The following is a 13,416-nucleotide window of genomic DNA, read 5'->3' as shown; positions in this document are numbered from 1 at the left end:
GCTGCACCACGTCCGCCTCACGCAGGATCTTCCACCAACACGACTCCGCCTCGGCAAGCAGCAACCTCTCACGGCTCTCACGCTGCACCACGTCCGCCTCACGCAGGATCTTCCACCAACACGACTCCGCCTCGGCAAGCAGCAACCTCTCACGGCTCTCACGCTGCAACTCAGCGAAAAACAACAAACCTCTTTCCTCACGCACAACTGCTTGACCAGATTGTGAAGAAGACCGGTTCTGCTGGGCTCCACGCAGGTGGCACAAACAACACGCCTTCCTCACCTGCCCTCTCACCCCAGCTCAAACCCTGAGCTTTGATACCATATTAAAATATAAAACTCACTCACTTTTTTTATTATTTACTCAATTACATTTCACTTATATAGGAACTCAATTCTGTTCAATAACTAACTATTCTGTTCAACCAACTATTCTGTTCAATAACTAACTATAACTAACTAATCCTATTTCTTCATTATTCTCACATTGAATTCATCTTCTTTGTGAAAATATTTGGTATCTGTGTCAAGACATGAAATTGCACGAATATTTGCCATCGGTCTGTGGTCTAGTGGCAAATTGGAGCGTTTGCCATGATTATGACACAGGAGAACCTGGTTGGCATGCTCCTTGTTTGAATAACAGGTGCTTTGTCTGTGTTAATTTGTAAAACATTAGTTCCCTCTTGATGCAGAGGTGCTAGAAACCATGGTCCCCATGGCAAAGTAGTCTTTGTGGATGAAGTCGGGTTGAAGCCTTGGGTGAATTTGAGAGAATAGATATCCCATAGTCATGATGGGGTAGCCAAATTTCTTTCTGGTATTTCCGGTATTTCTTATTATAAGGAGTTATTTACCTTCTCCAGTCAAAAGAGGTTTATCCGACTAATAAAAATGCAAGAATTTCTGGCAGGTACTTCTATTTGGTGATTTTTCTCTTTAGCCATGACCCGATGTACAATTTATCAGATTTATATTTTGAGTTGCATTGAATTTGAATTTTGTTCCTCTTGTAGTTTTTCGTTTACAATTTCTATCAAGGTTAAGATTATCTAGAAATCAATTTACAATTTTTTAGATTTATATTTTGAGATGCATTCGAATTTGTTGCTTTTGCGCAGTTTTTCCTTTATAGTTAATATGAAGCCTGACATAAACTAAAATTTGAAAACATCTTATTTATTCTTAAAGAGACATATATTGTCAGCTAAATTTCAATAACTTTCATTGAATAATATCATATATTAGATTACTGTGGCAACCTCCAAAATCCTTGAACTAGAAAATTGGGACACCAGGGATAAGATGACTTCAACTGATGTTTTAAAAGTATACAACAGGGAAACAAACTATGATTGTGTATGTTGTCTCAACTGTAAAAAAGAGCTCATCCAATCTCTTGATCTATTTTTTCATAGGAGAGAGGCATGGCAAGCAAGAAACAAGAGAGAATCAAGGCAATGATCTGCCTATGAAGGAGGAACTTTACACTGAATGGAAAGAAAATAGGAGGAACTGAACACTAAAAGGAAATAAAATAGAACGATAAAAATACCTAATGGAAAATTAGCGAAGGAGATACATTCTATAGTATAATTTTCAAAAAAAAAAATTAATCTCAGCTCAATTCAACTTCAAGTTATGTTGGCAAGGTAATATTAAGTTGCTTAGCCAAGATAATATTAGGTTGCTTAATAACAATATTTAGTACTTCAAAGAGGAGGTAAATCAAAGTACTATTGACTAATTTACTCGTTAGCATGATTCATAACCAAGTTGGGTTTAGGTTGCCTTTGTTACAGCCTTCCATTGGGTGCTTCTGGAGTTTCTAAGCTCCATGCGAAAGGGAGTGGTTGTGCAGGGTAAAGTGTCCAACATTAAATATTAGTGGAAGGGACTTATGTCTTGCCCTTAATAGACGTGTTACATGGTTCTCCTTAGTAGGTCTTTATCTTAAGGGACATTAGCTGAAAATGTTAAATGAACATTAAATGTTATGCGATACTATTCCATATAGGAAGCATCACATTGTGTTTGGACTGCTTTACTCTAATATGCTAAGAAAATATATTTTCCACTACTCCATGTACCCCTGCCACCACTACTAGCATAAAATATATTTTCCACTACTCCATGTACCCCTGCCACCACTACTGCATGTACCCCTACCATTACTTCTCTCTACATTTAACAGGTGCCAATGCTTGGCATGACTGTCAAGCCTATTACATAGCATATCTCTCAAGTTGTTCTCTTCTCTATTACATAGCATGTCAATCCTATTGCATAACATATATTTCAAGGTATGAGACTCTCGCCCTTTTATATGCATGATGTGAACAATTGCAAGAGCATGAAGTTTATGAGGGAATGCGCTACTGATTATTATCGAGTGCAGGGAACTGGGGATAATTACAGAGCAAGACCCGAAGGCTTCAAAGGTGGTACCACAATCATCAGTGGTATTCCGTAGTCTGCACAGAAACTTCTCAAGCAACTTGTGAACAAAGTTATGGATTAGATTAATATAAAGTACCAGAAATTATATCATTCTCATAGATTCTAAATTTCAAGTATGCAAAAAAACTCAACCTTTTCCATATCCTCATGATCGAGGCAATTTGATGTGAGCACAAATGTCCAATTAGTAAACATTCAAAATATGGAGGATAAGCTAGATTTCCACCACAATATGGATAAATTTTTAACGTATAGAGCTTTGCATTCACAAGAAGATGTAAATTGATCTCAAAAGTTTGCACAACACATATATACTTATCAAATTTTTGTACAGGGATTTAAACAGTACATGAATTACTTTTGGATCAAATCTACATAAAAGACAAAGAAATTTATAATAAAACGTCCATGCAAACAAACCTGCAATCGGTCTCTCTCTTTATAATCGACTCCTAAAATGAAACTACATGTATACGAAGATGTAAATCATTTCAGGTGTGTACTCCAAATTATTCTTGTATCTTCGAGCATGGCTCTTGCAAGGAGGATAAGATAACTAAAGGATATAATTAAATTCAAGCAAACAACCACTTATATTCATTATCTTTGGATGAGGGAAGGTATTAAGAGAACCTAAATACTTGTTGTTTGGGCAAGGAAAGCCAAGAGCCAAAACATTTTCTATATACATCAGATACACACATAATTGAAATGATCATCACTACATTCTTTTAATATATTCATCAAGAGACAAAGCTTCTAGGTCACTTACCCAATATTTCTATAATTATAACCTAATAACATAGAAGGGAGACTACTTAATGATGGGGATACCACTGAACTTGATAACTTCCTGATTGGTGGCATTGGTCCTTGCTTATAGCCGAACTGGTGGGATGATTATGGGTGATATCTACAGTAATAACTAAGGTGGTGGCCAAAATAAATACTAGATCCCGGATAATCTTAGTGATCTATAGAGAGATCTAGACTTTGTGGAAAAGCTGCTGAAACTTGTTCTGAAACAATATGATAAAGAGTATCGAGGAGCCCGTCAAAAAAATTATTCTGATGGATGGACATGCAGTGTGTCGGTCTTAGAAATCTAGTTTGTTCAAATCCATGAAGTGCTCTACATAGAGAAAGAGTCCTCTTTGGATGTAACCCAACTGGTGAGTTTGTCTAAGTGACCTATATCAATTGCAATACTGAAAAGACTTTGGGTTGTGTGGGTTGAAACGTACCCAATGAGATTGTTGGTTGTTTCGCTCTCGTGCAGTGTTCATCTCTTGTTCTTCCATGGCTACATGTTTCTGAATTCATTCTACAACCAACTTCTCTTGTTACCCCGGAAATAACCAACACGACAGGGATCTGCCACTGACTACCAGATGGGATGTCTTCTTATCTACCTAACGAGACCCATCGAGAATTGTGGAATGTGTCTATGGTTGGTCACACCTGCAGCAGCAAGGTGGCATTCAGATTGACACTGAATTGAACCTCACAGACAAAAAAGTTATCAGCCATTATGGTCATAGATCTAGTGGATGGTATGGCCTGAGGCAATCAGACTCAGTCAAAGATGCTCACTTATAAATCCCCGTCCTTCGACTTCATCATCCCTATCTTGGTGATTGGATCGGGCCTGGGGCCATTAAAGAGAAACCCTTTATTCCCTGACTGTGTTCCAGAGGCAGTCAATCGTTGTGAATTTTCCAATGAATTTCTTGGACAACAAGGACATTCAGCCTAACACAGTGGTTGAACGGAGTATAACAGTGATCAGCAGACCACCTAGAACATCGGTAGAGTTAGCATCGAGCTTTCCATCTCACCTCTAAACATGCATTAAGGTCAGACACTTTACCTGCCACTACCCATCCCATCTAGATCCTCTCCTTCCTTATGTCTTTAGAGAATTTTATCCTCTTGTTTAGGTTATAAGAGGAAAATTTGCCATCAGCAAGGCCAAGTTATTAGAGGGTATCTATTTTAATTTTTACATACGAAATCTTGCATCTATGAAAGGTGAACAAAATAAGGCAAACAAAAATCTAATAACACATTAAAAAGATATTCTTCCAGTGTCTAAGAGAAACTAAAAGGGTTGTCGGCTATCTCTCAATAAAATACAGACAACATGTTTGCTCATTACCTAGTGGCGCAGACATGTGCATTGCATGCATCAAACGCATAATATTTGTAGTTGTTTCATTCTTTTAATTTTTTAATTACTTAAATTTTATATTTATATAAATTTATATCTAAAGTTTTCTATTATTTAGATAAAAATAGTTTGAAAAAAAAAACAATTGCATGACTAAGCTCTTGAAATATAGAATCTCTTTGTCTACTTTGGATTCAACTACTTTCACTGCTTTGAGGATACTAACAACTAGCACAATTGTTCCACCGTCTAATGGGAAGGACCTAATAAAATACTAGTGATTGTTGCTACCGGCTATGGCCATTGGTGTATGTCTGTGCATGATTGAGCGAAGGATGTTTTGGGCTATCACAAGGAAGTTGGCGACGTTGTCAACTACGTTAATGGAAATTACTACCTCTCACCATGGACTTGCGGCCTCTACAACCCTTCTTGTTCTTCTAGTCTTTTATACTGCAAGAATCCTCTAACACGTCCCTAAGGATTAAATAAGATTTATAGAAGAAATAAAGTAGGATGTTCCTTGGCAAATGCTAAATAACAAAAACCTTGAACATTGTACGGCATGATCAATACCATACACTGAATTGGCATTGACTTGAAATTGACTTTACATTGAAAAGGCTATCTAAAAAGAAACAATTTGTTGTGTAAATAAAGAGAATGTGTGTATCAATTTTGTATCAAAAGCTTCAGACACTTCATAATAAACAGCATTCTTGGGTTTGATCATTATAAGCAAAAAATTCTTGCTAGAATTCACTAGTCTTTTCATCTGCCCCACATTTACAAGTGAAAGATTTAGTTTCTTGTGATGAGCTCTCACAATATACTCCAAACCATATTTGAACAAGTGGTACTTGTTTTCACGGTGATAGATGATTGATTTTCTATCATATAGATATGGGCTGGCCAAAACTATACCACATATGTCTAATGGCACAACATCATGTTCCACTTCTTCTATGAAATTTACAATAATGGCGAATTTCAGTCAACACCTTCTAGTTACTTGCAATTGTGCATTGTCACACACCCATCCAAATGGATATGGCTTATGATGTGGAATGGTTTCCAAATCTAGAATTTTGACAATGTTTTCAAAGATGAGATTGGCTTGAGAGCCACTATAAAAAAGAGTTTCAATTTTTCTATGTTTTGCGATTACCCTTATGTGGAAAAGTTCTATCCTCTTCTTTTCATTTGGAGTTTCATTGTGTAAATTTGAAGTACTATTGCTAGAAATGGAGTCCTTAACTTTTATCCCCATGGATGTGATTTTAGTTTCATCACACGCATCGGATCCCAAATCCTATTGAATGGTTGCAGCTGTCTTTTTATTTCCCTTGTTGTTGAATTTCTTTGGTTTCATCTTAGGATGAAGCTTCCAATAGTGAGCTTCATCATTACCCTATTTGCAACAATGTTTACATATTGTTTTCTCTCCTTCCTTTTTAATGGATGAATTTTTCTTTCCTTACCCTTTGAAACCCTTTTATTTTTCTTTCCCCTTAAAAGGATTTTTTCTACCCTATTTTAGAATATTTTCCCCTCTTGCCTCAACATGAGTGGCTTGCACACAAACCTCATCTAGACGATAGGGATTAAACATAAGGATCATATGCCTAAGGTAACCGTGTAAGCCCCCTATATACTTCAACAATGTATCTTGTCATTGCAAATCTACACCTAACATTAGAGACCTTCTTCTAAATTATTGGGTGTAATCTTGCACCTTTTTAGCATTAAGTTGTTTAAAGTTGTACCAATTCATGATGGCTTTCTACATATATGATAGAGGGTAAAACTACCTTTTATTTGCAGCAATGAAATCAAACCAAGAAATTGAGATCTTACCATATTTTTTTATCTCTTCTTGTGTCTTGGATTCCCACCATATTAGTGTTGCACCCTCCAGTCTTAAGGAAGCTAGCTAAATATTTGTGTCATCATCTTAAAGGTTTTGAATTCTGCAATAAACCCCCAACTGACGAACCCAATTGTCAAGCTTCTCTGCATTCACTTCACCATTGTACATTAGCAGTTCAAATTTAACATCAAGTTTTAACATGGGTGTTTTACTAATTCCTTTTGAGGTATGTTGATGAGTATGAGTATGGGTTGTATTAGTGGAAGAGGATGAATATCCCTATGAAGATAAAGATGAAGATGATGGTGGATATGGTGGAGGTTTACCTCCTTTTCCATTACCACCTCATCCTAAAGAACCTTCGCCTTTTAGAGGCTTGGATCTGTATTCCTCTCTTCATAGAGAAATTTCACCATCTTTGTCATGTCAAAGAAAGCCTTCCTAAACACCTTCTCATACTCTGACATATTTGTAGGCTATCTTTCATGTGGCATGCTTGTTGAAGGTTCAACTCAAATTTTAGGTAAAACTAGTGGTGGAGATTGTATCAATGTTTCTCTCCTTATCTTTGTCCCAACTTTAGGACCTTCAACCAACTTTCCTTCTCCTCTCTTGAGCTGCAATCTTGTAAGCATGACATTCACTTGCAAATAGTTAAATACTCCTTGCACAAAGGAAACCAAGTGCTCTAATACCAAACTTGATATGAATGGGAAAATTAGTTTTGTTGTGCTAAATTCGTCTTCAGAATATGTAAAAATTCTTAAGGATTCATGAGGTTAATTGCAAATTTTATAATTAGTTTTTGAGTGTTTTTATGTAAATTCCATGTACAAATTAAGATACACAAATGACTAAACAATAATATACAACAAATAAGAACATCACCAAAATAGTATCACGACAGCACATGATGAAGGAGTTCACCTCTCCTAGGCTACGTCTCCCCTGTCGAGCTTCCAATGGCTTGGCCCTCTCTGTTATTCTCGAAAGTGTTAATACATTAGTTTACAATGCTCAAACAATTTTGAAACCTAATCCAATGGCTCTAGAATTCCAAAAAATTCCTATCTATCCTCTTCCTATTCCCAAATTGGTCAAAAAATAATGACGTTATGGCTTCCCCTAGCTCTTTCACTATTCTCTCTACAATTTCCTCGAAATCCAGCACCATCCTACAAATTTTCCCCAATTTCCGCTAGCTGGGAGTTGATTCCATTGAATTCTAGGCGAATTTGTCAGACCGATTAAATGCCCAATGCGGGCTTATTTCTGAAAATTCAGGCCACATGGGGGGCCATGTGCCCTCGGCTAAGGCTAACAGCCCGCCCCCATCAGCCAGGCCCCCACTTTACTCTAACCGTGGTTTTGTTTAGTTGTACGTGCCCAGGGGTTGGCCCTTGTGGATGGACCCTTTTCCGAATGACACAAAACATAGAGTTTAAATATAATTTGCATGCCATAATATAATAAGACACATAGTGGTGCAATGGTAAATGGCATTGTTTTTGGGATGGAGGTGTAGTGTTCGACCCCTGCCAGATCCATTTGGCCATTAACAAGTTTTTGGTGGCCCCCATTCTGCCATGTGGTGGCCTTCGGTTGGGCCACGTGGCAGCCTATGGTTGGCCACCAACCCACCAATGAAAATTGTTGAAATCAGCACCAATGAAATCGTGCCACTTGGAACCACCTAATTCACCGAAGGAAAACAATCAATGCACAATCATCCTACCACGCAGGCATGCCCAGTTAGCGCCACATCAATAGTATATACTGTTGACTGGACTGTCAATTTTTTTTGCAAAAATTCGCCTGTTTAGGAAAATGAACAAAACATTTTTCTAGGAGCATACGAAGTCTGTTTCGCGCAAAATGAGTTGAATTAGATTCAAGATGATGAGCTCTACGTGGTCATTTAGGTTCCACACCGATTCGAAAAATTTGAATTTTGAGCAAATTTTTGAGCACCTGATCACTCCTCCCCATTGGAAGTTTTTGGACCCCAAAATATCACTTTTAGTTGTTCAGTAGGTGAGGGTATAGTTCCCTCACCTTTCCAATCTCAATCCATTTGGGCTTGGAAGGATTTTTCCCTTTGAGCACCACCCAAAGGTAGTCCACACTCCTTCATTTTGACGACCTTGTTCTTCTGTCAAGAATGGTGGCTTGTTGTAGTTCATCAAGGTATCTAGGAGAAAAATCCTCAATGGAAGGAATTTAGACATTCTCTCCTTGACATTCAACTAAAGGAGGCTCATACAACCTTAAATTTTCCACATTAACAACAACATAAATTTGCATATATGAAGGAAAATCCAACCTGAAGGCATTGTTAGCAATCTTTTCGAGAATTATGAATGGACCATATCAAGTTGGTTTCAGCTTTCTAGATTCTCCTTAGAGCATGTCTTTTCTAATGTGAAGCCAAAATTCATCACTATCTTGGAACTTGTGATCTACACGATGCTTTTTGTGCCTTGCTTTGTACTTGCCTTGGCTCTTTTCAAGCTGATCTTGAACTATTTGAGGTGCCATTTGGAATCGTTCAATGAACTTCTTGGATTTTTCCATGTCACCATCAATAGTAACATCATGTTTACCAAGATGGTACAAAAGATTATGACACAAATGGTAATCAAATTCACCTACTTGGTTCTCTTGACTCAAGCTTAAATGTACATTTTGAAAGTATGCATATTGTTGAAAATAATTTTCATGCAAAACAAAATGATTCTTGAGTAAAGTAGCTGCACTAAAGATAGGCCTAGAAAGAATATCATGAGCCTTGTTGTATATACCTTTCTTATACCTGCTGACCAAGTGGAATTGTTGTAATGATCCCATCCGTCGAAAGTGCCTTGATTGCTGCAACTTTGTCACCACACAGTTGAAAATTTATGAATGACATGAAATGTGTTTTCCATATTGCATGAGGACTGCGCCCATCACATAGTCACTTGCAAATACATGAGCTGAACCAATCTTTTCTTTCAATACGTCAAATTCCTTTTGTTTCTTGCCTCCCCACTAGAAGACCTTTTCAACACTAGTCAATGTGTGCAAATGAGCTATGATAGACGAAAAATTAGCAATAAACTTTCTCCAATATTGGGATGCTCCCAAAAAATGTCTTACTCCAGTGACTGTCTTGGGCGTTAGCCAATTCATCATGACATCTACCTTGGAGGGGTCTCTCTCCAACTCACCTCCTCCAACAATATTACCCAGGTAAACTAAAGACGTTTTTCCAAACTCACACTTTGACATCTTTAAGTACAATTGTTCTTCCTTTAAGACATCAAGTACTTTTCTCACATGCATGACATGTTCATCATGAGATTTACTAAAAATTAAGATTTCATCTAAGTATACTATAACAAACTCATCAAGAAATGGCCTCAACACATCATTCATCACACACATGAAGGTAGCAGGAGCATTACATAAACTAAAAGGCATAACTAGCCATTCAAGCAAACCTTGTTTTGTCTTGAATGTTGTCTTCCAAATGTCTCCTTCAACAATTCTAATTTGATGGTAGCCACTCCTTAAGTCCAACTTAGTAAAATACTTTAAACCTTTCAATTGATCAAGTAAATCATCTATTCTAGGCAATGAGTAATGATTCTTACCGTAATCGTGCTCAATCCACGAAATTCCACACACATGTGCCATGTTCCATCCTTCTTTGGCACCAAAACAATAGAAGACCCACATGGTGAAGAACTTTGCCCGATGATCTCTTTATCCAACAACTATTTAATTTTCTTTTTAATTTCTTCACTTTCCATCACCGACATCATGTACATGCCAATGTTAGGAAGAGGACAATCTTATTGCAACTGTATTTCGTGTTGGATTCCTCTCTTAGGAGGCAATCCTTTTGGTTCTTGAAACATCTCATTGTATTGGTTAACAACACCAACCAATTCAGATTTCAATTGTGTATCACAACCTTCAAACACTTCATAATCAATATCATTCTTGGGTTTGATCATTAGAAGCACAAAATTTTTGCTAGAATTCACTATTATTTTCTTGTGATGAGCTCTCATAATATACTCCACACCATATTTGAACAAGTGTTACTTGTTTTCATGGAGATAGGAGATTGATTTTCTATCAAAGAGATATGGGATGCACAAAACAATACCACATATGTCTAATGGAATAACATCAAGTTCCAATTCATTTATGAAATTTGTAGTAATGGCAAATTTTAGTCTACACTTACTAGTTACTTGTAAGTGTGCATTGTCACACACCCATCCTAATGGATATGTATTATGATGTGGAATGGTTTCCAAGTTTAAACTTTTGACAATGTTTTCACAGATGAGATTGGCTTCAGAGCCACTATCAAAAAGAGTATCAATTTTCCTATGTTTTGAGATTACCCTTATGTGGAAAAGTTCTATCCTCTTCTTTTCATTTGGAGTTTCATTGTGTAAATTTGAAGTACTAGTGCTAGCAATGGAGTCCTTACCTATTATCCCCATGGATGTGATTTTAGTTTCATCACCAGAATCGGATCCCAAATCCTGTTGAATGGTTGTAGCTGTCTTTTTCTTTCCCTTGTTGTTGAATTTTTTTGGTCTCATCTTAGGATGAAGCTTCCAACAATGAGCTTCATCGTGACCCTCTTTGGAACAATGTTTACATATTGTTTTCTCTCCTTCCTTTTTAATGGATTCATTTTTATTTCCTTTTCCCTTTGAAACTCTTTTCTTTTTCTTTACCCTTAAATGGCTCTTTTGCTACCCTCTTCTGGAATATTTTTCCCTCTTGGCTCAAGAAGAGTGGCTTGTACACAAACCTCATCTAGACTATTGGGATTAAACATAAGGATCATATTCCTAAGGTAACTGTGTAAACTCCCTGTATACTTCAACAGCGTGTCTTGTGATTGTAAATCTACACGTAACATTAGAGACCTTTTTTTAAATTATTGGGTGTAATATTTCACATTTTGACCTTTAAGTTGTCTAAAGTTCTACCAATTCATGATGGATTTCTGCATATATGCTGGAGGGTAAAACTATCTTTTAATTATAACAATGAAATCAAACCAAGAAATTCAGATCTTAGCATATTTTTTTATCTCTTCTTGTGTCTTGGCTTCCCACCATATTCGTGTTGCACCCTCCATTCTCAAGGAATCTAGTTGAATATTTGTGTCATCATCTTGAAGGTTTTGAATTCTACAATAGACCTCCAATTGATGAACTAGATTGTCAAGCTTCTCTACATTCACTTGACCATTATACATGGGCAGTTCAAATTTAGCATCAATTTTTAACACGAGTTTTTTACCAATTCCTTTTACGGTATTTTGATGAGTATGAGTAAGGGTTGTATTAGTGTAAGAGGATGAAGATGCCTGTGAAGATGAAGATGAAGGTGGTGGTGGATATGATGAATGTTTAGCTCCATTTCTATTACCTCCTCATGAAGAACCTTCTCCTTTTGGAGGCTTGGAGCTTTCACCCTACATCCTTGTATTCCTCTCTTCATAGATGACTTTCACCATGTCTGTCATGTTAAAGAAAACCTTCCTAAAATCCTTCTCATCCTCTGACACATTTGCAGGCTCTCCTTCATGTGACATGCTTGCTGAAGCTTCAACTATAATTTGAGGAAGAACTGGTGGTGGAGATTGTGGCAATCTTGCTCTCCTTATCTTTGTCCCAACTTCAACACCTTCAACCAACTTTCCTTCTCCTCTCTTTTGAGCTTCAACATTGTAAGCATGGCATTCACTTGCAAATAGTAAAATAATCCTTGCACAAAGAACACCAAGTTCTATGATACCAAACTTGATCTGAATGTGAGAATCAGTTTTGTTGTGCTAAATTCCTCTTCAGAAAATGTAAAAGTGCTTGAGGATTCATGAGGTTAATTTCAAGTTTTATCACGAGTTTTTTAGTGTTTTTATGTAAATTTCATGTACAAATTAACACAAATAAATGATTGAACAACATTATACAACAGACAGGAATATCACCAAAACATTATCACAACAGCACATTATGAAGGAGTTCATCTCGCCTGGGATATGTCTCCTTGGTCCACCTTCCAATGGCTTGGCCCTCTCTATAATTCTCAAAAGTGTGAATACATCAGTTTAAAATACTCAAACAACTTTGAAACTTGCTCCAATGGATCTAGATGCCCAAAAATTCATGTCTAGCCTCTTCCTACTATCAAATTGGTTAAAAACTGAAGAATTTATGGATTCCGCTAGCTCTTGCACTATTTTCTCTACAATTTCCCCAAAATCTAGCACCATCCTACAAATTTTCTCCAATATCAGCTAACTGGGTGTCGATTCCACCAAATTCTGGGGGAATTTGTCGGAGCAATTAAATGCTCAATTCGGCCTTGTTTCCAAAAATTCAGGCCACATGGGGGGCCACATGCCTGGGGCTAAGGCCAATGGCCCACCCCCATCGGCAGGGCCCCCACTCCACTCCACCCATGGTTCTGCTGGCTTGCACATGCCTAGGGGTTGGCCCCCTTAGCTAGCCCATTTTCCGAATGGTGCAAAACTTAGAGTTTAAATATAATCTGCATGCCATAATATAATAAGACACATAGTGGCATGATGGTAGATGGCACTGTTTGTTGGATAGAGGTCTGGTGTTTGACCCCCACTCGGTCCACTCAACCCTGAAAAACTTTTTGGTGGCCCCCATGCTACCACATGGCAGCCTCCAGTTGGGCCACGTGATAGCCTATAGTTGGCCACCAACCCACCAATGAAAATTGTCCAAATCAACACCAATGAAATCATTCCACTTGGCACCACCTAATTCATCAAAGGAAAATAGTCAATTCACAATCACCCTGCCATGTAGGCATGCTTAGTCGGCACCACTTCAATAGTACATACTACTGACTAGACTGTCATATT

The sequence above is a fragment of the Pinus tabuliformis genome, chromosome 9 (assembly GCF_031772625.1).
Source record: "Pinus tabuliformis cultivar Carrire ecotype Pingquan chromosome 9, CPIR1, whole genome shotgun sequence".
Taxonomy (NCBI): domain Eukaryota; kingdom Viridiplantae; phylum Streptophyta; class Pinopsida; order Pinales; family Pinaceae; genus Pinus; species Pinus tabuliformis.
The sequence above is the reverse complement of the archived record's forward strand: the minus strand, read 5'-3'. Positions refer to the sequence as shown.